A 25,033-nucleotide genomic window follows, 5' to 3' on the forward strand; every position below is an offset into this window, starting at 1 on the left:
AGGTGTCTCTGAGTAACTTTTCGTAAATCTTTGGAGATGAAAAATCAGGGAATAACTTAATTATGTTGTGCTATTAAAAAGATTTACTGAGCAGCACCAAGTGGATTAATTGGGTGGTCCTTAAAGAGCCTAAAATTTGGGAGTTTGCTGTGGTTGTGAACTCTCATTTTGTCTGGGGGTATTTTTTTCCCCCCTCTATTCTACCAGTCCTGGGGATAAAAACTCTGCAATGAAGAATATGTTGTTGGTGGCTTATCACAATTTTTTTAATTACTAGTAACTGTCACATACTACATGCTACAACAAACAAAACTGATCTGGGCAGTGTGGTGGATAGTCGAACAGTGATAATTGGGAAGAAGCTAGAATTGTATCAACTCAACTGTCACAAATAAAACCATGGAACAGCCTAGGGAATGGTTATAAAGAGAGCATGATAGTCCCAATATTGCCTAAAGGAAAAGTCTCATAAAGCTTCACTATAAAATTTATCTGACAGATTTCCAGGTGGTAATTATAACTCTGATTTATATGTGTTTAATATCACTTCTGCTAATTTTTTTTTCCTCAAAAGAGTGTTGGAAGCTTCTTGTCATATTGTCATTCTTTCTTGAAAATAGAGCCAGGTAGCTGTGATGTCACAGTGCTTTCTCAGCACCTGCAATAGACAAGGGTTTTGTTTTGCAAAGAAGGGTGTTTGGGTTTTTGTTGTTATTTGTTATTTTCAAAGCATATTGCAAACTATCTTCAATCCACAGTTCTTCAGAGATGCCCTGCCAAATGGGGAGTATCATGCCTATAAAAACAGTTAAACACTTTTTTGCTGTAGTGAGACATTGGAAGAGTCAGAAATGTAACAGGAATTCAAGAAAATATCTGTGAAGAAAACCACTGTGTGCATTTAGCACAAATCTCTTGAGCTTTGAATGTCAGGTCATGCAGAGCACTCAGATCACTGGGCCATAACAGGGAAGAGGTCTGTGCGGTTCAGCAGTCCGCCTTCCAACAAGCCTCATTTCAGGATCCCTGTCTTCTTCCAGGTATGGGTTAGCACTGCAAGCCCTGAGGCCCGTGCAGCTGGGGTGGCCTCTGAGCACGGCCACCCCATCATCTCAGGCAAGCAAAGCTGTAGAGCAGGAGAGGAGATGCAATCTGGGGATGCAAATGAGTGACAGGTAAATGTGGGGAATGAGGGGGAAACACCTCAGTGTGTCTTGGTTGCACTGGCACAGGTTTACAAATGTCACCCCCATGGGTAAGAGGAGGGCTGACGAGGGAGAGAGGCACTGTGAGAATGCACCTTTCTGTAGTTTATTAAGCAAAGAAGTACCATTGGCTAACACATCCTGTGAGCTCCAAATACTGTGTTAGGACATCTCTAGGGCATAAAACAGCAGAGGAAATGCTGTATTCAGGAAGTGACTCAAAGATATACAGCTTTAGTGACTTTAAAAGCATGCTGCTACCAAGCTGAAGCTGCAGCTTCCCTCCAGGGTCCATGAGAAAACCAGATTCCATTACCCTGGATTTACAAAATCATTGATAAAGGAATCAGGATCAGATCAAAGACAGGATGGTTTATACATATTGTGTATGGAGCTAGGTATATACTTCCAGCTGTGATCACGTTTTTTCTCTGTTCTCATAGAATCATGGAATCACAGAACTGGTTTGTGTTGGAAGGGTCCTCAAAGCCCATCTAGTTCCAACACCCTGCCATGGGCAGGGACACTCTCCACTAGATCAGGGTGCCCATACAACCTGGCCTTAAACAGTGCCAGGGATCCAGGGGCACCTACAGCTTCTCTTGGCACCCTGTGCCAGGTCCTCACCGTCCTCATAGGGAAGGATTTCTTCCTAATATTTAATCTAAATCCAACCTCTTTTAGTTTAAGACCATTACCCCTTGCCCTAACACTGCACTTCCAGATAAATAGTCCTCTCCATCTTTCCTGTAGGCCCCTTCAGGTACTAGAAGTCTGCAATAAGATCTCCCTGGAGCCTTCTCTTCTCCAGGCTGAACAAGTCTACCTTTCTGAGCCTATCTTCATAGCAGAGGTGCTCCATCCCTTGGATCACCTTTGTGGCTTTCTCTGGACTTGCTACAACAACTTAGTATTTTGCTTCCACTGGGGACCCCAGAGCTGGATGCAGTACTCCAGGTGGAGTCTCACCAGAGCAGAGTAGAGGGGCAGAATCCCCTCCCTTGACCTGCTGGTCATGTGTCTTGAGATGCAGCCCAGCATATGGTTGGCTTTCTGGGCTGCAAGCGCACACTGCCAGCTCATGTTGATCTTTACATCAATTAAAACCCCCAAGTCCTTCTCCTCAGGGCTGTTCCAAATCCATCCTCCACCCAGCCCATATTTATTCTTGGGAGCGTGCCAACCCGTGTGCAGGACCTCGCACTTGGCTTTGTTGAACTTCATTGTATTTGCATGGGCCCACCTCTCAAGCCTGTCAAGGTCCCCCTGAATGGCATCCCTTCCCTCCAGCGTGTCAATTGCACCACACAGCTTGGTGTCATCAGCAAACTTGCTGAGGGTGCATTCTCATCCCTCTCCCCAGAAGCCCTCATCCAGAACACATGTTCAGAACATCCCAGAGCCTTACTGACAACAAGACTCTTACAGATCTCAAATAAAAGTGGCACTGTGCTGCTGGGTCTTGAAGGAAAAGCCCCTAACTTTTCGGCAAGAAAACAGAAACTTTATTAATTCTGAATTTCGTATTACTACCAAGTCACTAGCATTCCCATGCTGTGGAAATCATGGCATGCTCTGTTGTCACAGTGGAGCATTAACATGAATTCATATGTAGATTGAGATCAAATCCAGGGGGTATCATGCTGAAAAACAGACCATGCTTAGTTCTAAGGAGGCAGTTCTCTCTAAACCACAAATGATTAACAATCTCTACCTTGGTTTTGTGGAGGGACAGTGCAAGGGAAAACATTACTGCCTTCAGCTCTTCTCCGCTCTCTCTCCATTTGTGACATGACCCAAGAATCAATGAACTGATGCACAAATTCCTCCTGGGAACACTGAACATCAGATTACCCCACTATGAAACTGCATTTATTTGGGATTTTTTTTAGAATAAAACATTGGATTTAGTCATTCCCATTTTTCTTTCTTACCTTTCAGTCCCTTCTAAAGAAGTGACTTGTGATTCTGTGATTCTGTGAATGGATAATGTGAATGGGGAACCTTATCCCTGTACAAGAAGACCATTACGCTGTTTTGCCAGGAGGGTAGCAAAGTCCTTTTAGGTGTCTGTGGCCCTGTTGGTGACCTGTGGAGTGGATCTGGATCATAGGCTGTGCCATCTATTGTTTGCAGACAAAAGAAAAGGCTGTTTGGGCAGCAGTTTAGTCCCAGACCAGGTGTCTACATAGAGGTGTTTCCAGAGGTTGCTGCAGTGTCTTATTTAAGAGCAGAGGAGATAGCAAAGCTGGAGCCTCACCTCCGACTTGCCACAAGGAACTGGACACCCAACACCAAAACATATCTGCACACAAGATAATGTTGACATTAGTGTTATCACCATGCAAGTGCATACAGTAGGTAAGGGACCAAACTTAACATGGCATCTTACAATGTTTAGAGGAAACTGGTCTGTACTATGCAGTGCTGAATAAGCAAACACCTTATGCATGGTCCAGCATGTCTCTCCCCATGTTCATGCTGTTAATGACTCTTCAAAACTAGTATATCAGTGATTCCTAAGAAATACAACTGGCTGATTACCAGAACTCCAAGAGCAGTAATCACAGGATTTGACATTCAGGTTTGAAGAGCTCAGATAAACAAGAGCAGAACAGAGAGACCTCCCATGCTGCAGCCAGCTCTTTTTGCTGTCTGACATTGGCTCCCCATCTGGGCTTCTGGATTCCTGGGCTGGGTATTTTTTGTTTGCTTGTTTGGTTGTTGGTTGTTGGTTTTTTGGTTGTTTGGTTGGCTTTTTTTTGTGAGAGCCAGAGTTTCTGATAGTAATGTGGAGTTGGACTTCGAGGGAAAGGTTCTCAGGTCACTTCTCTCATTCATTGGCAGGTTTTTGGCAAACTGAGAAAACTGTCATGTGTGGTCCAAAGAACCACAGGTTGCTGTGATTTGTGAACATGATTAGTCCTCTCTCATGACCAATCCCCTGACATTACAATAAGACTTTGAAAGTAGCCTTTGAGGCAAAAGTGCTCCTTGGAGAGTATTACTGATCTCAGATAAAGATGAAACTTTATCAACTTGCTACTACGAATGTGAAGATTTTTAGCCTACAACCCTCCAAAACAGGAAGGTGCAACTTTCCCCATCAACAGTGACTTGAGAAGAGACAAAGGACTTTTCCAGAACAAAGGACATCATGACAGACCAAATTTAATCACTTTGCTGTCCATGCAATGGGAAGTTTTCTCCTAAAGGTGGATGAAGCCTGTATATTAAAAATGTCCTTGGGAAGTCCAGCTCATGTTAAATAAATTGGCCAGCAACTCCTGTTGCTGCTGGCTTTTGAAGAAGCCGGTCTGGTAAGTTGAAGGATGCTTAAACATCCCTGCTGTGTTTATTATTCTCACTTGCACTGAGGTCAGGCTCCATGGACGGTAATGTAGATATGGCTCTCACCCACACATGGCAGCTGCATGAAACTGTATATCTGAGGTCAGTATTGAAATAAAAATTGGTTAATCAGCCTGGCATACTAAAATAAAACTCAAATTGTGTGTCACAGTATTGACATGCGAACTGTAGTTTTTCATACTCTGCTTCAGACACTTTTGCTGAGGAGCAGCAATCTTGGGAGAAGGACAGTGTGGAGAGAGGAGAATTTCACAAGTTCTCTATCTAACTTTAATCTACTGCAGGAGAGTCAGAGCTCGTGTAACTTGGGGGTTATGCAGTTGCAGCTGAGCCTCTGTCTCAATGATTTTGCATTCATGTTGCCAACAGACTTTATTTTGCACTGGCGAAACACCAGGTCTTTCTGTAGTAAAACCACCGCGTGACATTGCTTCTGGAAGACAACCACAAAACATAATCCTTTAATCCCACTTGAGAAAGCTGTTTTAAATGGGAAGCAGAGTTGTGTTCGCTTCCATACTCACATGACTGATTCTGAACTCAGTTATGCCAGTGCAAATTGAAACACACACTATAGCATGGCAAAATTTGCTCTTGATCTGGCCCAGATACTGTAATTTCCATCTGCGTAGAAGGTGGCTGCATGCTACAATGATAGATGTATCAAAGACTAAAGAAACTGTGTACCACATTACTGATAAAAGCATGAACTAAATTAGGAGTTGTAATTTCAAAAAGTTTTTGTTTTGTTTTGTTTTGGGTTTTTTTGTTTTGTTGGGGTTTTCCCCCCACTAATAGAGATAGGCTAAGCTTACTTACAGTATTAAAAATTCCTGTTCAGGATCATGTTTGCTTTCTTTGGAACAAATTACCAGATTTTTAGCACACCCTAATTGGTAAGCCATTCTCAGATGGATATTTCCTTACTTTCTTTTTCTAACCTGTGCTGTGTATAGTATAAACTATATGATAAACTCTGTATTGCTCCATAGCAGAGATGTAGAGATCCAGAAACATGACTCTTTTTCACGTTATGCAAAGTGCTGATTGCACACTGTATGCCCTCCCTGCACCTTGAGTGAGGGTTTTTGCAGTGGAGGGCATCATCTGTTCATGAAAAAGACTTAGAAGGACCGGGTCATGTCCCAGGAAAAAAATCCAGATAATTTTAAAAATAAAAAGAGGAAAAGAAACAAACAAAATCAAACTTTCTTGGTCTTAGAAATGAGCAAGAGCAAAATCTTGGTTTTCCTTCTTAACACTTTGGCATAGGTGTCATTCATGCAGTGTATTTTCCTTTGACTCCCTGAGCTTTTTCTCTGTGTACAGAGTTCCCGTTGCTCAATATGTATGTTGGGTGTCACAGAAAGGCAGAGAAAACAAGAAAGTCTCTAGATCAAGCAAGAAAATGTCTGCTGTCACTCATAATAGCTTGACCAAAACAGCGATGAACATTTAAATAGTGTTTGTGAAGTATATTTCAGTCCTTGGCTGAAGTGAAAAGTCATTACAATTAATACCCTCTGGTTTCCTATGAGGTTATATTTTTCAGTCTTAAATATAGGTGCTTGTATAATAGGTTTTTTGAGAAATAATATTTTAAAATTTTTCTTCCTGCTGTGGAACAGCCACTTTTTGCTAAGCAGTGTCCCACTGAGGCAGCAGGCAACACGCATTGCTGTTGTTGCAACTTGATGCTGAAACTGCCAGTGACATAACAGGGCATAATAGGTGAATTCTTGAGGTCAGGAAGAACCTGAGAGCTCATACTTTGCTCCCAGTAATATACATTTGGTTAACTCCATTGGGTAGGATGAATTTCACCTTATTTGCTCCATCAAAATTGTTGAAATACATATCTTCTGATCGTGACTGTAAATTGCTTTCACTTAATTTAAAGCTGTATCTCAGACTATGAAGAATCCCTTCCTTTCAAAGTGTCTTTTTTAAGGCATATGGATTACAATTTAAGCGTTTTAAATGAGGTTATTATTTGGATTAGTAATGCAAGATTGTTTCATAACTGATTTCCACAAGGCAAAACACACAGTGTCATGGAAAATAGCACTTATTAATACTAAAGGCCAGATCTGATCAAGCAGAAGGCAGAGGAATGCTGTGACTAAACTGGAAGCAATCCCAACCCTCCGTGATGCAACCTAGCATGGACTCAGATTGCCAGAAATTGGATAAAACTTACTGGGTCGCTCTGTCCCCTTGCAACTGCTAGGATTTTGCCTTGTGAAAAGGTGTTTTGTCTTATTTATTTGTGCTAAAATATAGGTGTTTCACTACTGCTTTTGACACACTCTTTACAGACAAAGCAATTTCAATGTGAGAATGGGTTACCAATGCAGGTCTGGCCTAAGAGAGCAAACATGTAGCTTTTCCACCTAAGTGATCGCTCGTTTCATCAAGACGTCATTGCAGTATGAAACAATATCTCTCAGATTTGTGTTTGCACTGTTTAGTCGTGATGCAGTAGTATGGAATAATGCACGGAGACTTGTAGAATCACTTCTAAATTTTTCTGGCCACAGATGGTCATTTTAGTTACGTTAATAAGCCAAAATCAAGATTAAGACTCTCCTGTCCAGTCCTGTCCTGCCCTGCTCTGTCCTGTCCTATCCTATCTTATACTATCCCATGCAATAAGGAACTCCTGAAAGTTACTACTCTTTTTTTTCTCTCTGGCAGACAACCAAAACTCTTCAGCTTAATATTGTAAAGAAATGACACAGTCAAAATTTGGAATGATCAAAGTTAAAAATTTGCAAAGATTTTCCTTGCTAATAATTATTTTCAAATAATGTCAAATGTAAATTTGAAAATCATGTGGACAGGCACACGCAGATTTGTGAAAATGGAAACAAAAAGAAAAGAAGATCAGAAAACTGTGGGAAAAAAACTATATTTTGATATAATTAGTATATTTGTTATGAAATATACATTATATTTTATATATGTATACAATTTGGTGGGGTTTTTTCATTGGAAAACTATTTTATAAACCAATTAAGAGATTAAAAAAACCTGTCAGTATTCATATTTTATATTTGCTTTTTAAAAATAATTTTTATCTGTGGTGGCAAACATCTTGTGTTTAATTATTTTTCTGTACTTGTTTTCTTGAAACTTGATTTTATATGAAATGCAAAATGATTGTAAATAAGTAAACTATCAACAAATGTTTTAGAATAATATATTATTACAAGTCCTAAAAAATATTAATTAAAATATCAAAGTAAAATACAGTAAGTGATCTTATATCCTCTCTTAATTCTGAAAAAGGATATATATTTTATCTTCTCTAAAAATATACTTTTCTTCCTATTTTGATGATTTTGTTTACAATTTATTTAATCAGCTCTATAAAGTACAATGAAGCCAAACAAATCATCTCTCAATATTGCATAGTAAGTAGAAAACTCATGTGTGTTTGTGCTCTGTGTGCAATCCTGTCATTTGTTGTCACAGTAAATACAGAAAATTCTATTTTTTTGTTAGAACAATAAATACTTTAATACAGATATTGATACAGATATGCATCCACATTCAGCTCAGTAATTTCCCAGGATTTCTAAGTGTGAGAACTTAAAATGTAGATTAATAAATGTGTATTTAAATATTTAAACACAGGAGTGATTTTCAAAAGTGCTGAGGATAATACATTTCCCAGGTATGACAGTGCTTGCTCTTAACTTTGGGAAACAATGTCTCTCATTAAGACAATTAAAGTATGTAAGACCAACTTTTGTCTCACTGGTTTTAAGTTCTTTGTCTATAAATCAGTGTTATAGCTCACTTCAACACTTTGAATGACCATCTCCTTCAAACAAAATTAAACTAATGGGCTCAGAACCTGACTATTGTCATGAGAAAACAATGCAAATCCCTTCTTCGTGCTTTTATCACCACTGTCATTAACTATCGACATGCAAAGAGCACACAACGCACACCAAGCACTGGCTTCTCTCTATTCCAGACTAATCTCTAACCTGAAGAGGAAAATCCCAAAAGCTGATTCTGCTGCTACCTAGCTCTACATGCATGGACTGCTCGATGGTGGTGCTCAGTAAGACAACTCATCAGTTTCCCTGCTGAAGAAAGATGCCGTTTAAAGAAATCAGCCTTATTATGTCCCAATGACAAGCATAATTAAGAATGTCTGTCTCTGAAAAGGCATAAGAATAGAGGGAAAGCTTTTGTTCACCTGAGCACACTACCATCCTTGACCCATCCAAGTAATTTAAGCCCTGGCTGAATTGGACAAGGACAGGTGTAATTGGGTCCCAGTCTCGGCTGCTTCCAGCCTTGCAATTACCCTAATAAGGTTGTCTGTGGAAGGGTCAGTAGCTAGTGGCCAGTTTGGCTGGAGCCTTCTCCAGCTGTCAACAGAAGGAGAACAAGGAGTCCATTGGGTCACAGCGCGAGACGAAATGAATGCTGGTAATTGATCTAGTGACAGCAGCGTCTGTCCTGAGACGAGAGAAATGGGCAGCTGCAATGAAAGACTTGATGCCAAAAAAAAACCCAAACAAAAAAAAAAAAAAGTCCACAAAGAACTTGTATGTTTATGAAAGGGGTGAGGAGGGGGAGGGGGGCAGGAAGGGGGTGTTATGTGGGTTTTAAAGGACATGCAGTTGTATGGACATTAAATGTGGACATTTCATTCAGCTGTGCACAACGATGTTGCCATCTCTCTTTGTATATGTGAAATGAATAAAACAGGCCTTGCCACAAGCCTTTCAATTCTGCCATCTCAACCTACTCCCTCCCAAAATATCCAAAGGCTTTTGCAGCCCATAGGTAAGGATCCATAGGTAATGTTGACAGATGGGCAATTATGCTCTCTTGGATCTTTCTGGGAAGGTTCTGGATCTACCCTTGAAAATGCTTTCCCAATTAGTGGTGTGATTCAGCATGTATATTTTGAGCTTCATTATTTCAGGTGGGTTGAAATGTAATTTTAACTCATCCCTCCATCGCTCTGTTCTTGTGACAGTTTTTAATTAAACACAGTCTTTAATCAATTAAGTGGCAGCTGCAAGTAATGTGTTAGTGCTCTGAATGTGTCTTTAGAAATACCCAAACTTACAGAAAATGCAAGTTCAAATACCAGCAGGGAAGAGACTGTCTTTCATCCTTCCTTTGAATTCCATGAAATTTCCTGTCTGGGTCTACACATCAATATCTTGCCTAGACATAAGAGAGATACTTTCAAAAACAATTCATCCCTCCTCCCTTTTCTATCTGCATGGTAATTCAGGGTTATAGAAATAATACTAATAATAAATACTGAAGCTGGAGTTAAGGGTTGCAGCTCTAATCCCTGATTATTGCTGGCAGAACCTACATCTTTGGGATGTAGGTGTTGATAAAGACCATTGCTTATCATCACTTTGACTTCAGGGCTAGCATAAGACATACATGTCCCTGTGCATAATTAACCTTATGGCTACTTGTAATAATAGTAACAATAATAAAAATTGTTATTACTATTTATAGTTGAGGTTAGAGACTAATTTCTGTAACTTTTTACAGATATTGGAAATAATGTACACTTATCCTAGCTAGGCATCTAAGAGAGTGTCTCTCTATAAGGTACTTTCCCTTACATATATTTTTTTACAAACTGAATAAATGTGACTGGGAAAGCATGAGAGAACAGAACCATCACTGGTGTCTGTGCTCATGTGAGAAATCAGAGCACAGACATCAGTAAGTTATGGGTGAAACTGCAAAAAGTAAGAAGGTATATAAACTAGCTGTTGGCGTTAATCCTTGGAGAGACGTAGGGGACAGCAGCAGACAACTGGTTCAGCTTTTATGGGGGATGACTGAGAATAAAATGAATTAGGATGAACTCTGCCCAGAGGAAACTCCTACTCTCCATCCTATCAAAGGACTCTAGGGTGATTAGTTCAGTTGTAAATGCTGAATCATGAAGGACAAAGATAATTTGTCAGAACTCTGCCTGTTTGGGTTTTATGTGGCAAAGTTTTGGTGGAGGAAGGGGGGCTGCAGGGGCGGCTTCTGCAAGAAGCAGCGAGAAACTTCCCCCAGACCCCACAGAGTAAACACCAGCCGGCTCAAGGCCGGAGTCATTGCTGACCAAGGCCGAGCCCATTAGCGATGGTCATATTCATGATTAAAAATCACAAGGAGCCACTTTTTGCCCCCAGAGAAGGGAGTCAGAAGGTGTAAGAAAATGTGCAGACACCAAGGCCAGGGAGTGGGGGAGGAGGTGTCCCAGATGCTGGAGAGAAAGATGCCCCTGAAGCCCATGGAAAAACCTATGGTGGAGTACGGGTCGCCCCGCAGCCCATGGAAAAGGCCAAGACCCCACCTGCAGCCTGTTTCCTGTGGGTGGGACCCCACACTGGAACAGGGGAAGAGTGTGTGGAATAAAGCCCCTGGCTAAGAAGGTGGACTGCTCCAGCCTGGTCCTCCAGGGAGGGGTGGGGGATGTGCTTTAAGATCTGGTTGTACTTCTCGTTTCCTGACTCTGGGTTCACGGTGTGTTCAGTGCAGTGTCATAAGTTAGAGAGTTTTCTTGCCTTTATTCTGTGTTCAGTTTGTTCTGCCTGTAATGCTGATTGCGGAATGATCTCTTCCTGTCCTTTTCTTGACTCTTAAGCCACTCAATAGATATTTTCTCACCTGTCCAGCTGAAAAGGGGAGTGATAAAGTGGTTTTGGTGGGAGTCCGGGCTCCAACCAGGGGCAAACCACTACACTGCCTCTTGTCCTTGTTCAAAGCTGGAGTCTGTGGTATCATCAGAAACAAGACTGCCTTTTTTAATGCTCACGTTAGAATGAACATAAAAAGCTAAGTGTTTTTGCAAGGACACAGGAGAACTTGTTAGTAGGAATGAGACCACATTCCACTTGTCTCTTCGTGTCTTTTGCCATTACATTCTTCATGGAGGTCCACAACTTCCAAAACGTTGAGATGTTACATCACTTCTTGCACGTGCATTTCTAGCAGGATGGAAAATTCCAATGGTACAGAGTATGAGCTCCCATTTTATAACCAAGTGAATTTAATAGCCACGCAGACTCTTTGTGAGCTTAATGCCATTGATGCCAATGTCCTGTAACTGATGATCTGCCTGGCGTGGAGGCCACCGTGCACAAGGCATCAACTTGGGGAACTGGATAGGCTTGCTTTGAGAGAGCGTCATGGCTCCATGGACATTATAGCTGCCGTTCCCCTGCCAAAGGGAGTGCATAATAATAATAACAATAATAATAATAATAAAAAAATGTTGGCTTGCAGTATTTGTCTTTTCCCATCCTTATGCCACAATGCCAAGGGAGTTAGCGAGAACGCTGGCTACCAGAATGATGGATTTATGACTACAGCTGACGCCTTTTTTCCTTTTGTGAATCAGAAGTTTTAAAAAACAGGCGTGTGTCTCCTGCACAAATAGCCTGTATTAAGAGTGCATCAGGATCCAAAGCACATGTCAAGGCCCATGCTGAGCTCAGTTCAGAAACCAAGTGTTTGTCCACTAGTACAAAGCCTCACGCACTACTGAGGTATCAGAATCCCTTGGGTGAATTAAGCAACAGAATGCACTCTCTTTATCAAACACATGTGAGAGTTGGAAAAGAAAGTAATGTGGGGGATTTAATTTCTTCCTAAATTATGTTTTTGTTTTTCACAGGTTCTACTCAAGGGATTCCACTCAGATGCTCTTTCTTCATTTGAAGCATTATTTTCTTTCAGGGTACAAACCAAATCTGAAGACAAATCAGATTCTGAAGTGAAACATTTGACTTATTCTCTTTTATATAGTAAATAAATTGAATCAACTTTTCTGGACATAAAGAATATATTTACTGATGCCATCAGATAGTAAGAGCTTAGAGCAAGATATGCATACTTGTCCATGAAACTTCACACCCATAGAAACGTCTCCCCAGGATTTGATTTTTTATAAATTAATTTGAAAATGAAATGAATGTACACATAAGGTTTTTCTGTCCATATGTTCAGAGAGATTTCAAAAATTTAAGGCAATATCCTGAAAAGTACACTTGAGTGAGGAAAAATGTTTGCAAGGAAGATCCAAGAATGGGAAAAGCTAATTACGGTGTGAAAGGTGCCACCTTAACCACTAAAAATCCACACAGCAACCCCCTCCCCCCAAAAAAAACCCCTCCTCAAGCCCAAAATCCCCAGGAAGATCAAAAAGAACAACAGTGGATAGTTTAATGTTTTGCCAAAATTATCACAAAATAAGGAAACTAAAAAATGAATGAAGAGAAAAAAAAGAATGCAAAAATAAAACCAATACTGGTTTAGAAAGAGTCATTGAAACCAAACCATATGAACATTGAAATGGATTGTCTTTCATGCCTTAGGAATACGTAGACTATCCCAAAGTGTCGTGGTGTGTAATGAACATTACTCCAGCAAACTGCAGCTTCTGCGCAGCCAAACCGTGGGCACTGGCAGTTACGCACTGGGTCTGGTCTTTACTTTTTGTTTTCTCTGCATCTCACTTTTCCCACTGGATATCAGACTGTTTTCTTCCACTTTTCGTGAACTTTTCTCATTAGGTTAGAGCTCTTTTGACAAAGAGATCATCTGTTACGTGCTTCTGCTCTGCCTCAAGCAAAAGGACCCCCATATCTTGGTCAAAGCTTTTACAGTTGCTGTAAGAACAATATAGCTAAATCCCATATGGAATTTTGTTAGTGTGCATAATGGTCATATAGATGTGATATATTTGACTGCCAATGTACATACAATGATAAGAAATGGACACAATATCTCCCACTTTTCCCTTGGCTTGTGTTCAGATTTTTCCAAAACAACTAAAGCTGGTCTATTAAACCACTAATGAATAACAAGGAGTGATTTTAACAGAATGACATATAAACTGCTTTTGCTCACCTAATTTTTGTGGTGGAAGACATATGCTTGAGCTGTTGGATAGGCATTAAATAAGCAGATTGATTATCCTTACACTTATAAAAAACAATCTCACTTTGTACCCACTACTCATTCAAGCTAAATATACTTAATCTGCGTGGCTAAACATCATTTTTTCTTTGGGGAAACCTAAAAATAGAAACCCGAGCAAAGTGACTGTAATAACCAAAACTGCCTGACAGAAGACTTCAGACAGGCATTTCTGTTCCTTTAACTGTCCTCAGAGAAATTAATGTAATTTGCATTAATAAGCAGTGAAATGACATCACTTAATCAGTAAAGCTACAGTTTAACACAGAGTTCATTTATTTGAGGAGCTGGAACATATGTAAGTCACTGGGAAATTTCTCCTTCAAATCACCAGGAGATAGGTTAAATGTGTACTGTGCCTACCATAAACACACAGCCCTCCCTTGACCTTTCACACTAGGTTAATTCTGTTATCGCTGGTGCCTCTTTTAACTCCCTCAATAACTGCATTGTGGGTAGAGGTAGCCCAGGCTTCAGGAATTAAAAGTGCTGATCTTATTTATGATTCTACCCAGGGCTCTGTTAAAGAACAATGCTAACACTTTCAGCGGCGGACAAGGGAACTGGTAATATAAAGGAGAGGTTACACAGACCCACACTTGCTTATCCATACAGGCCAGCCACAAAGAAGACAGACCTGGCTCCAAATCTGTTATACCTACACCAGCATGCTGCTGACCACAGCATAGTCATATTACTATGTGCACCAGTTCTGGTAATCCCAAGGTGGTACCTACACAAACTCCTCTTGTATTTTGTATGCATGTTTGTACGTACATCTCACTCAAAAAGCCTTTTCCCCTCATTCAGGTTGCAGATTGGCTGGTTCTTGCTCCCTGAGCAGATACTCTAAACTGCTTTTTATCTTCATTGTTCAGTGGGTGGTCCTCTCCACCATTATTTATTACCTGCTGACGACAGAAAGATTGGTTTCCTCCTGGGCTTTTCCACGGTTCTCCTTGCTAAATGTTATTGGAAATATTCCAGCAAAATAATTTGGTTTATTTTCTGGGAATCTGCTGATTTTTCAACATGTATATGCTTTGGAGAAATGAGATAGGATTCTTCTCACCTACTCTTGGGAGGGCAGGTCACAGATTAAGACATCTATTTTTAGGTTTTGGCATGCAGGTGTCTCCAGGAAAGCTATGTACCTGAGCAGTGTAGATCCAGACTGCACAACTGGTAGAGTCTACAAGGTGATGGCACACAGGTGTTTGCTCCTTGCTCTTTCTCATCTCACTGAAGGCACTGCAGAGATAACAAGGGGCCTACAAGCCCCACAACGGCAGCCTGAAGCCACTTACTTCCCTGACATTTTGGTTTGTCTCAGACTGATCCATAGCAACGGCTCTTGCCCATTTGAGTGCACTGGATTAAAATAAACAATCTCCACCAACTTAAAGCGTGTAACTGCTTAATAGTGCCTTAGTAACTCCTTCGGGCCTTCTCAGTTGAAATTTGAAAATTACAGATAATTACAAGTGGCAGAAAAGGAGTCTTACAGCAGGAAGTGCTGGACGATGTTAATAACAGGTTTCATTAACAGATCCACCTATGCTGCATATGACAACGGCATTATGAAAAAAACCCCAAACCACAGAAGATTAGACACTCAGCATAACAGGCATTAGGTAAATAAGTAAGCAGATTTTCAACAAAACCATATAAGAATCTTTCAGCTTTCTAATTCCACATTTTAAGCTACTAATAGTGGACTCGTGGGCAAGACACATGCATTCAAATAGTTATGAGAGCAGTTTGTTAGTAAAATCTGCAAGCAAAAAAATAAAAGCTAAGATCCTGAGTTTGCAAAGTATGGCAGAACTCTACTCAAGTCAATTTTTCTTGCTGTACAGTGGCTGTGAAGGTTCTTATGGACTTCAGTAAAGAATGAGTACCAAAGTGAATACCACGGTGAATGGAGTCCTTGCTTTAAGGGGAATAAACTGCCTGATCAGACCAAATCCATCAAAAACATAGTTTGATCTGTTCTTTGGATGTGCAAAATCCACAGAACTGGGGTTTCTCTGATTGTCTCTCTGCTAGCTAAAAGTAGTGACTGTACCTACTTCTCTTGGAGAGGCAATACACGGGGTGCATGTGTTTCTCAGTGCCCAGTGTGGAACACCAAGCAATGATCTGATGCACTTTTTAGAAATAGTTCCCAAGACTTAGCATTCCACTGTCAGGAATGCTTTAGTTCCTCAGCATCTTCTGCTTCCACTGTAGACATTAATCATGGGAAGAAATTGTTTTGGATATAGGTTATTTTGATAAATGTATGGCTGCTAGCAAGCTGGAGCCTTTATCTTAAACACACCATTGTTCTCACATGTTCTCCTTTACACCTGTGTGGTTACATGGGTCAGAGACTAGGTGGAGGTGCCCCATGTGTTCAGTTTGCTGAAAGAAACTGCAGTGAAGAAGCCTGTGCCAGCCATATATGGTGGATGTAGCATGAGTGGAGAACACTCAGCGAGACCACTGTGAATATGTTGATTTTGCTGCATGTGTAGTTTATAACTCACTTGAAGGTCTGCATCTCATTAGTTCTGGGTGGGTCTCTCCCACCAGGATAAAATACCTGCATAGTCTATCTGATTTAATACTAAGTGGATGTTATGCAGCTGATGACATGGGAAAGCCCATAGGTAAACCCGACAGCGTTATTCAGAGACTACAACAGGGCTGGTAGAATGCTCCCTTACTCCTCATTAGTTTTAGAGAAGAATGGGTGCTGGTGAAATTTAGATTCTCTTAATAATTTTTGACAGGTCAGCTGCGTTCTAGGAAGCAGAACATAACACTGGTTTGTGCCAGGACTCAAAGACTTGGATCATTTCTGCCTGAACTGCTCTGCTTCAGTCCTGAAGAAAAAACAGATGCAGATGTGGTAACAAAGAGACAACAAAAAACAAAGCCCAGCAACATCAGCACATAAAAAAAAGATATGGAGGAACTGTAAATGGGAGCACCAGAACAACCACCCTCTCCTGATGTCTTTTGCCATTCAGAGCTTTGAGGATATTGCCCAAAGATGGCACAGCCATGAGTGGCCAGGACTTCCCATGCCTTGTCCTGACCTGCAGGAATCAATTGATGCAGTGCAGTGAAAAGCAGTTAACCACTGTGGAAAAGAAAGTCTAATCCATGTAAATCTGGAAGCTAGATGTTTCTTTGATGGGAAGAACGACTTTCACACAAAACATGGAGCTAGGAGTACAATAGGGAGTGCTAAAGGGAAACATAGTAGGAAGAAAAGAGCTATAACTCCTACATTGCTTTTGAGTGTCCAGGGTGCATCATGGGCTAAGAGGTTTTTAATTTATGGGCGTGTATCTTTTATGGGTATGATTCTTCCCTTCAGGCATGAGCCCTTTGTTCACACCTTGGTCAGTTGGGGGAATGATGAAATGTTGAAATATGGACTTGCATTGGCATGAAAGACGCACAAGAGACGCACAACAGACGCAATGAATTCAATCTGTATTTTTATCAAAGGGAAGGCTGATCAGTGATTTGACTTCAGCTTGTATACACCTACATGACAAAAGTGTATTTGATGATAGTTTTCTTAAGCCAGCAATCAAAAAACATCCAATAAACAACACCAGGAGACAGAAGTTCAGATGGAAAGGAAGCTGGTTCTACCCATGAGCCCATTTAGCAGCAGAACGGCAAACGGATTATTTCGAATTTATTTTTCCCCTATTACAAGAAGGTTAAAAGTAAAGACTGAGTATTTTTCCTCTGAAGGGCATGCTTACCTTGAAAGGGGACTTAAGAATGTGTTATTGCCTGGACTGTGTGGCAAGTCATGCATCCTTCAGCTATCCAAAAAACCCGCAGCAGCTTTCTTCTCCGGGGGAATGCCTCTTCATCTAGACATGGATGGTACAAGTTTCACAGTTTTCCTTTTCCTTTCTCATTCCCTGTTTCTACAGGAAGCAGAGGGAGTTAATAGTACCATGGATGCCTGAATCCTGTCCTTGTCCTCCCTGATTCTGCCTTTTACTGAGGGCTGTAACAAAGTGGTGGGATCAGGGAGAAAACTTCAGGCAGCATCCTTTCTCACATACAATTTTTCCCAAAAAACATGATCTTGACCAGTATCTGGTTCAGTCTGAAAACCAGACTGGCAGTGAATTAATAAAACAGGGATCAGCTACCTTAGAGAAGACGAGGCCTCTTTTTTAATTTATATATGCATACATAAATATATATATATAATGTTATTTGCCCAGTGTTTGTTGTAACATCCAGAATGAATCTCTTTGGCCCCATTCTTATTCTTATTGCACACCTCAGACCAACTCCTTCAGCTGGATGTGCTGACGCACAGGCGTTTGTTGGCACACCTCAGGGGGGATATGCAGAGGGCTTGGAGGTGGCAGAGGAGACGCGCCAGCAGCCTGGCAGGGTTCAGAGTAAATACCTACGGAGTCATCTCCTGCAGCCTGCTTTGCTTTGCCTTGGGTCCCTGCCATGGACCTGCAGTATGATCACGAGGGCATTGATCTCTCTGTGTCTCACACCCCCAAATGTCCCATGGACATGGCAATATTTCTCTGCATTTCATTAGTTCATGGGTGATTTTCCGTGTGAGCATACACAACCCCTGGCACAAAAGATAACGGTAACAGGGCTAATATTCCGACCTTACGAAAAGGCAGATGTGGGTGTCCCAGAAACATGATGACTTGAAGACTGCTTTTTCCCCGGAACGATGTAGCCTGGAATCCCTTCAAGGCTCTTCATGCTCACAGCATAACAGCGTTCACGCTAACAGCGTCGCAGCACAAACAGCTTAGGACTGAGCACGCACTGAATTACAACCTCCTCCTACAGAAACTCTGAGTTCCCTTTAAAAGAAGCTGTTCGCTTTGCTGCTGAGCTAATATGATTAAACAAGACAGGTCTGGCAGGGCTCTTCCACATTGTCAACTCTTGAACAAAAGACATAATTTTCCTATTTCTTACAACTCCAAACAGCCTGCTTATAGAGATGGCAATTACTCACAGGCAGCGTAACTCAAGATCTTTCCAGTGTTTATATCTCCACATGAAGCATACATTTACATGGCAACGGCATGGGACAAGACATGTCTTTCAATTTTCCCATCATAATTCATAGCAGGGGCCTGCCAAAAAAACACTGGAGCTGATTACCAAGTGTGACTACGATCGGATCATTTAGCAATTTGAGTTTCCACACCTTTTGTGTGAGGCTGGGCTTTGTTTTACTTAAAGCAATAATTGCATTCTAATTTCATAATGTGGGTCGCGGTTGCTTCATCTCTCTGTGCCTTCAAGGAAAAGAAAAGGTGCACAGAAGACAACAAACAATTTTTTAATTAATTTTTTTTAAATGAGCTAATAAATGTTTACCTGCTGCACAGGTGTGCTTGCTGCAAAGCGACTTAATTATCATTCCCACAGTCCCCGAAAGAAGGATCACAGAGGGATTATACATTGTTGTTATCCCCGGTAATAATGAATTACACTTTTATGAAGAACAGAGTTAACAAATTTTTAGGAACAAAAGGATGGCAAAGGTTTTAAAATAAAATGAGTTAAGATTTAATAGCTTATAATTCATGAAGAATTCAAAACTGAGCAGAAATGGATGACTACAGACTCGGACTCCATCCTGCACAATGCTCAGATTTGTTTTCAAAGGTCCCCCCAATGAACAATGGAGAAGAAGACTGTACCTCTCACATCCTGGTAGGATAGATCCAGAGCCTGTTGGAAACCTTTTACCTTTCTTCTCATCTGGACCATGAAACCCTATGCTATAGCTGGAGTTGTAGGGTCATGTGAGTTTATCAGGTCACATAACACGTGAGGGGTCACAGGCATGTCCCAGCTGGTCTAGGCTACATCAGATTACTCATCCTCATCTCCAGCACAGGAGCATGGGTTCCCACAAGTCTTCAGCCCTGGGTGCTTCATGACAAATCTAGTCACTGAGCTCCTGCCTTCACCCCTCTGAACAACCTGGAGGTGCTGGCAAGGAGGAAATGGGCAGTAGTGGCCACCTGCGTGTCTAATATATACTATTTGATCCTTCCATTTCCATGGGCTTCAGACTAGTTTTAGTTCTGAGTCCTTTCCTAGATTGCACAGGAAATCAATTTATCTGAAAAGAAAGTCCAGATAGCTTACTTAAAACATAAAGGAAAGTCATTTTAGAACTTTGCAACAGGAACATTAAAACATGTAGACACTTTTCTCTCTTTTTGGGAGCTATGGTTCTGACCTAATTTTTGCCATAAATTTCCCACTTTATCTCAAAGACTTGTCACTTTTACAGCTTCTGCAATCTCTGGAGGTATGAAAGAGTGATGCTTGTTTCTGGTCTCTGTCACAAAACAACTAATCTAAGGCAATCTATACATGGTTTCGCCAAACAGATGTAGCCATACTTGTATCAGGGGTATACCCCTAACATCCAGAATGTCTGGAAAACAGGTAAAGCTTCCTCTCATGCTGGATCCATCCTTCATGTTCACAGCTGATCTTTCTTTTTTTTTTCAACTGAAAATGCTTGCAGAGGGATTTAGGTCCTGAAGGCTTCTATTGATGCTTTGAAGTTGCAACCGTTCCTGCCTGCATCCAGAGATGTATGTCAGATGCTTGCCATGTCAACTGGACAGATGTGCCATGAATTTCCTCTAAGGTGGTGTGTTTTGGCTCCTGCAGGACACTGTCAGTGGATATTCCTGTACATATTAGCTTCCTGCAGCCATTTCTGTGCATGAGGGCTTGATTCACTAAGGGCTGCACAGCTCACATAAGATATACTGGTATGACTGAAGACTTAGTAGCTCTTCTTACATCATGTCCCATGACGATTTTCATTAACAATATTCTTTAGCCCTTTTATGACATTTTTTGGTTATACTTCAAAGGCTTTTAAGTTACTGTATCCTAATCCTTTCCAGAACTTGACAGGGAAGGTAACGATGCACACTCATCTCTTACAAATCAGCAAGAGGTGCTTATGTGTGTTTCTCACAGTACAAGAGGAGCAGCGTCAAATTCAGGATTAGGGTTTTAAAACATCTGGGACCTTCTTTCTTGTGTAGGTCTGTAAACCTCTGTAAAGAATTTGATGAAGAATCAGTTTTCCAGACCAGAGAAGGGCCAATATTTTCAGTCTGAATATAGCCATCTAGCTCAGACCCTATTTGATGTAAAGACTCTGTTTGTTCCCCTTTGTAGCCAACAAGAAAAGAAAGGATTATTCAGAGGATCCCATAAAATGTGCAGAAGACTTCTCCTTTGAATCATGACCTGCTTTTTTCTCTTCTCTGTACAGACAGTTCACAGTATTAAGCTTTCTAGTGTAGATATATAAAGTTAGGTAGCACAAACACCCTTCTCTAATGCTGCATGACTAAATGCAGCTTTCACCCATTTCACAATGCTCATGCCAGCTGCACATGTAGCATAGGTTTTAATTCCAAATAATTGTTGGCTTTTGGTTTTGACATACTGAGTAGGATTCATTTGCCTAAACACAGTCATTTTGGGCATGTATATGAGATGTTACACTATCACCAGCTGCTGCAACTGCAAGGGCAATACAGGTCTCCCGCAAATACTGCACCATGTCACGGAGATCCCTCTGATTCTCCAGGGTGCTCAAACAACCCAGAACCTGTGTTTAGGCAATCTTGATCCATCTGTTTGTAAACAGGCTTCTTGATGTAATCAGAAGGTTTCAACTATTCTTCTTGGAAGCTGAATATTTCTATTTCTTCATCAGTTTTCCACATGCCAGTAATTCAAGCAAGTAGAATGAGCCTGGTTCTCATTTGCCAAATACTCAAAGCCACTTCATGTATGGCTTTATGGTCTGTCAATAATTACAGTGTGAAAACTTACAAAACAACAGAAAGTTGTTCCTGGTTTTAAATTCACCGTAGAATGGATCCCAATTTTTCCTTCCATTTGATAGTTTGGCACTGTTTTTTCCTTGCTTTGGGCTTTGACCTTCTTGGGGCCTAAAAGTAACTAAATGCAAACATGGGTTTGTGTATGTATTGCAACTTTTTCGGGCATGTTTTATGATTTGAAGAGAGTTAGCAGCAAATTATCACTGATAATTCTGGAAGAGAGTTCTCTATGGATATTTCAGTGGCATTTTTTCTTTCAATGGGCTCAAACTCATGCAGAATTACCCCTTTTTGGGTAAATACCCTGTCTGATATCAGTAACTTCCCTGTCTCTATCTGTTATTCAGTTTTCTCAGTTGTCAGCTGTACTCTGAGAAACAGAAAAGAAGCCAGACTGAACAGAGCATATGGTGTACTTGCTAAGATGGGAATGCCCTTCAGCTATGGTCTTCCACATGGCATCTAGGTCTTTACCTCCCAATGTGTCACAAGAACAGCAAACAAATGAAAAAGAAAGGAAGGGGAAAGGCTATATCATCATTTTATTTCCTACAATTGTCTAAACAGCCATTCAGTCTCACCCATGCTAAATCCAATTTCTCCTAAAGAACCTTGGGAGACAGAGAGAGGCACTTCCAGAAACTGATTCAGCCCTCTTGTCATGAACATTTTTTCAGTGACCTGTGTGGCTGAGATGACTACCTTTATATAAAGCAAGGAAGATGAATCCCTCCCTTTATGACTCACTAAGGTCATTCAGGAAACTGACAGCTGAGCAGAAATGCAACTGGGATCTGCAGAGTCCTAATCCAGAGCCTGACCCAAAATGCTCTCCTATGCTCCCCAAGAAGAGCCAGCAAACACTCCTACATGACTGTCATAAAAGTTAAATTCCACATCCATTTTGTCACCATTGTCCTCCAGATGAAGTCAGAGTTGTTAGATGAATAAACTGAGGTAGATGGTAAATCCACCAAACCATTAGCCTGCAGAGTGATGAGCTGGCAAGAAATTGATTTTCTTTCCTCCTTCTCATTCCCATGCTTCTGTCCATTACCACAACTTGTTTGGCCATAATTCAGTTTAGTTTTAACTTGGAAATATGACAGTTAGTCTTCTCCCATTGTAATTGGTTTATTTGCTTTTCAACTGAAATGCTACAGAGCATCTGAATCATCTACACAAGACTAGGAGAAATGACACAAAGTCCAGGGGAGACCCACACTTTTCTGAAGAATGAATAGACAGGCAGGACATCTATTCTGGGAACAGATGTCATTAGGCAGTGGAAAGGATGGGCTACACTTCACAGTGTCCAAGCTCCCATGATATTCAGTGGAATTCTAGTGCTTAATTCAGATGTCTAAGCATAGCTATTATTCTGGTATTCATGGAGTCTAGCTCAATTTGAAAAACATTTACATCATCACATTGCAAGAGATTGATTTTGATATTACAATACATTTTTCTATAGGATGATAGACCAGATAAACTGTTTTGACGTTGCTCTCTATCTATTCTAGGAAGATCCATACATACAAGATTTGCAACTTTCTCTTGCAAGATGATCACAACGACCCTTTCTGGCCCCTATATGTATCTATTCCATCACTGGACTGCAAATTTTACAATGCAGAAAGACAGAGGGGAAAAAAAAAAAGATAAATTTACATGGCAACATTGCATAACTAGCAATCTTTGTAATAGAATTACTGACATGGGCTGCTAAAGGAACAGTTAGTAGCTTGTCTCACTTCTCTGTAATTTACTCTGTGTCTATTTAGCCTTGATGTACAACCTAGGTCAATTGCTGTGCCACTTTCCTATCTTCCTACTTCTGAGTTATAGAGAGAAATGCGTGCCTCATGAATGACTATCTCTCCTGGTCAAGCTTGTCTCTCATGCTGTTCTGCAGTGCCATGTGTTAATAGATAGTGCTGAACAGTTAATATCACCAGCTAATTGGCGAAGCACGTGTGAAGCAGATGTATTTAAATATAGAACACGGAGGCTGAAGGAGTAACTGAAATGCATAAGTGATAAGGATTTATTATTAGAACAGATTAATGAGCCCGCCATTTTTTTTCTTTCTTTCTTTTTTCCCCCTCCTTCATCTCTCATCCTCTTCCCTGGCCAAATGTATTTTTAATTCTTCCCTTTCAGGAAGATTTTATTCCACTATGGCGAAAATTGTGGTAGATAATTTTATGTTGGCAGCACCTGGAAGGCCAAACAATTTATGCTGTGTACTGAACATGAGGTATTTGTGGAGACTCAAGTCTGTAGTAAAACAGTAAAAAACAGTTAGGAAACCTGGTTTATAAAGTGTAGGTTAAGAAAGAATATATGAAGAAGGAAGGGAGAGGGATACACTTGTATTTATTTTAATGCACATTGGTTGTCTCAAAGATCCACAATATCAAACCAGAATAGGACTTTAAAAGACCTCTGTCTCAAGCCTTAGCCCTCTTCTTATCTTTCCACTGCCTTTCCTGTGAGGTCTCTCAGTTCCGCAGTCCAGTCTTCTCCTCAAGTCTAGGCTGCAAGGGAAACAGAGGTGGTTTTAGATGTATCCTCACTCCCACAATTTAGTCTGCATGGAAACTTCCAAGCCAACTAAGATACTGGTTCCAGAATTAGGATGCAGACTTTTGTTGCGAGGCATGACCTTCAGTTCACCCTCAGATGGGGAGGTTTGGGTCTTACATCTTTTCCATGGAAGCTGCCTTCCACTCTGAGGTACCTGGACCACTTTGTAAGCATCCATTATGCTCCCTGATGTCACTGTGTGTGCAGCCAGAGAAACCGAGATCCAGAGAGTGTAAGATTAGCATTTACTTAGGATAAAAGTCTAAATTAGAACTTAAATACTGATCTCAAATGAAAAGCAAATAAAAGAATCCATAAGAAAAGACACATTTTCCCCATGCTGTTCTACTCAGACTACCTTTACTGTTTTAACAACAGTGGCTGGTAAATGGGCAATAGGCACAATGAAGCAATTTATCCTGAAACAGTGATCCTGTACTTTTAAATTAAAGTAGCATCCCATCCCCATGCTTTTACTTGTTTGTGGCTCAATGCCTACTGTCAAGAAGTTGTGGTCCAACAGCTATTGGATTCAATGGCAAAACACCTGTCCTAGAATTGAGTGTACAGACAGGTAAATGGAATTTACTTGCTCTTGAAGTGGACAATTTAGAGTTAACTAATTTCTAATTATCAGGCCTTCAGTTCCAAATAGGTGAGGGTACTCATCAATATAGTTACTAATTTTTATGTGTTAGTATCTGTCTGAAAGACATCCAAGCAATGTCTAATCTAAAAGAGCTGAGGGTGCCTCAGCTGTGACATGATGCTGTGTGGACATGACCCCCAAGTAGACACAGATTCTTCATCTCCAGATTCCATGTGATGGCAATATGTGTACATGGATTAAAAAGGAGGGTGTAACACATCCTTACTTATTTCTGACCAGGACAGGAGAGATCTTGGACACCTTAGTACAATACAAAGTGTCTGTATCCATTCCTGTATCCATTCCCTGATATATGCACAGGCACAGTAGACTTG

Source organism: Gallinula chloropus, assembly GCF_964237585.1.
Source record: "Gallinula chloropus genome assembly, chromosome: 1".
NCBI lineage: Eukaryota > Metazoa > Chordata > Aves > Gruiformes > Rallidae > Gallinula > Gallinula chloropus.